The sequence below is a fragment of the Tupaia chinensis genome, unplaced genomic scaffold (assembly GCF_000334495.1).
Source record: "Tupaia chinensis unplaced genomic scaffold, TupChi_1.0 Scaffold000046_2, whole genome shotgun sequence".
NCBI lineage: Eukaryota > Metazoa > Chordata > Mammalia > Scandentia > Tupaiidae > Tupaia > Tupaia belangeri.
Genome location: NW_006159503.1, coordinates 35,882 through 40,162, shown reverse-complemented (window position 1 = coordinate 40,162; position 4,281 = coordinate 35,882). Strand labels below are relative to the sequence as shown.

General features: G+C 37.7%; 1 long non-coding RNA gene across 1 annotated transcript in view; it reads right to left on the bottom strand.

Annotated features, from left to right (window-relative positions):
- Positions 1-1,165: 1,165 nt before the first annotated feature.
- Positions 1,166-4,281, bottom strand: part of LOC102480894 (uncharacterized) — a 34,952-nt gene continuing 31,836 nt past the window's right edge. The window contains exon 3 of the long non-coding RNA XR_333358.1: positions 1,166-1,996. This is a non-coding gene — a long non-coding RNA (uncharacterized LOC102480894). The remainder of the gene's footprint in view (positions 1,997-4,281) is intronic.

Sequence of the window (4,281 nt, the reverse complement as noted above, 5' to 3'; positions counted from 1 at the left end):
GGGAATCCAGTGCCTTAACCATCATGCCGCCTACTGGCCCTCTGATATTATTTTTTCATCCTTCATTTTAGTAAAATTTCTAGGTTGATTAATTCAAGCAGTGGTAAGGTTGTTAGCAGTCTCATAACTACTATAAAAGTAAATTGTAATTTGCTAGAAATATAAATTGGTATGAGCATTTGGGGATATGACATCATCTAATGATGCTACTTCTCAGTACGATATTTACACTAAAGAATTACTTTCATGTGTACTAATAGACTCGTTTGTCTAAGAATGTTCATTTCAGCATTCCTTACACTAAAATCTAGAGAGAATTTTTTCCTGCTCATAAACTCTAGTTAAACAGGACCAGATATACAGTAATGTATGTATATTGAGGACAGAAGTTTGACTACTTTTTTCTTATTTCTAAAATCCCTCCCAGAGGGTCTGGGGTAAGTCACACCCACAGACATTAAGGCCATTTTGACCCATTTAATAACAAAAATCTCCCTACATCCTGTCCCTGGGATAGTATCCCTGCAATGGATGAGTCACATCCACAATCATTAACATCACTGACCCATTGGTAACAGGACTCTTCCAACATTTGGTCCTTGGGACAATATCCGTTTTATACAAGCCTCCTTATTTCTGTTAACGTACACTCTTTACTAATTCCTTTCCAAAGTTTACAAGCCCCACTTCCACATGTCCTGTCTTTTTGGGCCAGGCCCATGGAAAGTTCTTCACTAAATTCTCTAACTTTCAAAATCAAATAAAAGAAACCCTTGTACCTGATCACCCTGAGAGAGAGGTATATTTTGCCTCCTCTCTGGGCCTAGGTCATGCAAATTCGTGCTTAGAAATAAACCACATTTATTATTATCTTTGCAGAGTTGGTTATTTCCTTCAACAATATCATATAAAAGTTTGCAGGAGTTGTTGAGGTGGAACTAGACATACTTTTTTGAGATACTTCCATATGTACTTACACTGTAGCAGTAGATTCATATGTACTAATGTGATCAGATCTTCAAGATAAAGAATAAATGAACAAGTTGAAGAAAATATTTCATTTATTAATATAAATATGCTAATAAAAATAAGAATAAAAATATACCAGGAAATATTTTTCTTTATGCATACACATTTTATGTAAATTCATAAAAGAAATGCCTGGATGAATAGCCACAAAGTAATTAATGATAGTGATTACCATCAGAGAGTTAGGAGGAAATCTGCATTTGGAAGAAGTCACTGAAAAAAAGTATCATGGACATCCATTGTTTATCACCCAGCATTTACCCTCTCCCCTTAAGGTGCATGGAAGCCTCCCTCCATCTGTCCACCAATATGCTTGGGTGAAACTTAACACCCCAATCCCAGACTGAAACATGAAAACAAAGCCCAAAGCAATCAATGTTTTCCAGTCTCATGAAAATAGTGATTGGTTCAAGAGTGTAAACAAAAATAAGTCAAATTTATTTCTAGAAGTATTTAGTTCGTTTTATTTGTATTTTTAAGACAGGCTCTCACAGGTCGCTCAAGCCATCCTAGAGCACTTCACTGTCTGCCTCTCAGCTTCCTGGGCTATTTCAATTTCAGGCACGTGGCTTTGCACCCAGCCTTTAGGTTAAATGAAAATCGAACCTGGGCCTCCCTGGTCCCAGACTACAAAGCACAGCTGCATGACACCACTGGCCACCGCAGCTGGGCAATTCTGGCAACTTTTTAAAAGTTCTTGCAAAATATAAAAGTGGAAGGAGGAAAGCTAAAGCATTGCAGTCATCCTGAAACTTGAAAAGAAAAGCATGAGAAAGAAAAAGCCAACCTTGTGGTGGGCATGCCAAGGTATATATAGAGAGACGATCAGGGTTCTGCCACCTTTGCCACCACTCTGCTCCATCAATCAGTAAGTTTTTAATCATCTGCCACTAAAAGTTTTTCTCAATATAGGTTTTTTTGTTTCTTTAATTTTTTTTAATTTCCTTGCCAGAGGACTTGTGTGCTCCTAGAAGAGAAAAAGGGAGAAAAAAAACCCAGTGTTAGATGATCATGTTGCAATTCCTTTTCCTTCATTTCTCCATTCTGTCAGGATTTGAAGCATTCATGCACATATACCCCTCATGTTTTAAAATACTTTTAAAGAATTTATTTAATTTCTATTTATTATCATTTTTTTTTTAAATCTGACCAGAGTGAGAGAGAGAAGGAAAGAGAGAAGGCAAGCTGCCAGGTTGCAGACGCAAACCATGATTGGCCATGTGGGAGTCCAGAGTCTTAACCTCTACACCACCTGCTGCCCCATCCCAGCATGTTTTTCAAGCCTTTAGGGCTAAGCATTGAGCCATGGTCAGCCACATGGGATCCAGGTTTCCTATGCAGCACTAAACCTCTGCACTATGGGGCTCTCCCTGCTTTTACTAGAAAAATTTATTCATATACTTAAGAAAAACAAATAAAAATATCATGATTAGACTAAAGAATTTTGATTTTTATTTATCTTTTTAATAGATAAATAAAAACTGCCTATTTTAACATGTGTACATGATGTCTTGAAATATGTATCTATTGTGAAATTACTACATTGAATAAAAAGATGAGAACTCTTAACACCTACTGTCTTAGCAATTTTCAAGTACATTGTTGTTAACTATCATCACCATGTTGTACTGGACTAAAGGCTTTCTAAGGTCCACTCCTTTTTATCATTTTAAGGTTTTTATCTTAGGTTTTAATAAAGTATTAGAGATGAAGTCATCTGAAAATACTTTTAAAATATGACTCAGGGTCCTGGCGGATACACTAAAAGGATGGAGTGACTTCAAATCCTGCTTCAAATTATTTATGTATAAATAATAAATACATATAATTAGAAAGTAAAAATTAGAGGTGGAATCAAATAAAATTCCTAGTCTGATTAAACAAGGAAATATGGCCATCCTAGCCTAACTATTGCTAACAGAAAGAGGCCCTTCATTTAAAGTATCATGTTTCAAAATGAGAACATGGGCAACATGAAATTACAGACAAAAAGGTAAACTCCCTTCTTGTCACTGCTGTGTTAATGTGAAAAAAGAAGTATATCTTTGCATAGGGCCTTTAAAACCATCATCCTTGGGACCAGCAGTTGGCGTAATGTCTATGTCGCTTGACTCCCATGTAGCTGAAAGCGGTTCTAGTCCGGACCCAGTGGCTTAAACTCATGCCAGGCGCGTGTGCGTGCGTGCCCAAGATCCTGAGAGGAGAATGAAGGAGAAGGGATTGTGACGTGGCCATCCCCCCGGGAGGTGATTTCTCACTTTCTATCTCTCTCAGTATCTCTGTCTTCCTGGTGAGTGCATGCGCCCTATAGCAAAAACCTCTCCAAAAAATAAAAAAAACCCATCCTCGTTTTCCCCTATGCTTCATAACCTGGTCTCCTTTCTTTAACTCTTGCAGGGGGTTCAAGCAAGACAACCCATTCATTTCCTCTCTGGGCATTTCTGCTCTCCTTCCAGTTTCCCTAGAACATTGTGAGGATAGTGCCACTCTGTGAAGACCTGACATCCCTCACTCCAGCTCAGCCACCAAACTGCCCACTCCATCCGGGTGGAGATGGACATGTGTGTATTGCAAGAGGGGCCTGGGCCACAGCTCCTTCATGGGTGTGCCATGGTGATGACGCTCCATTTCTGAATACCTATTTGAGTTACAGAAAATATGTACTTGGTATTCTCTTTGTGCAGCATTTCCATGACTCCTCAACTCCTCAATTACTTTGTAAAATAATTCTACTGCTTACGATGCTGGATTTGTGTAACCTAAATAAACAGATGGCTTGCCTGTCACACGCTGGCAAACCAGATTGTTAATTGTAAATTAATCTCGAGGAAATACCTGGTTTGGGGCATAGCATCAATTCACTTAGCAAAGGGGTAATTTTACAGTCTAAGATCTTCTTGAAAATCTAAGTCATTAGTAAATTAAATGGTATGTTTTTTTAAAAAAAATGAAACTAGTTAAGTGCATGCATCATTCCTGGAACTGCAAATGTGTAATGCAGACCTGACCTATAGCACTCTATTAGCAGTTGGTGCAACACTCTTCTGTGGTTTCATTTTATTTTATTTTATTTTATTTTATTTATTTATTTATTTTTTATTAATTCACTTTACACCATCACAACACACAAATGAATTTTCCATCCAAAATACACTGCGCATTGGCTCAATCAAGCACATCCACATACATGTTCTCAGCAAATAATTTTCCAATTCTTACGTCCTGCATACCTTGCCCTTTGTCTTGCCATCC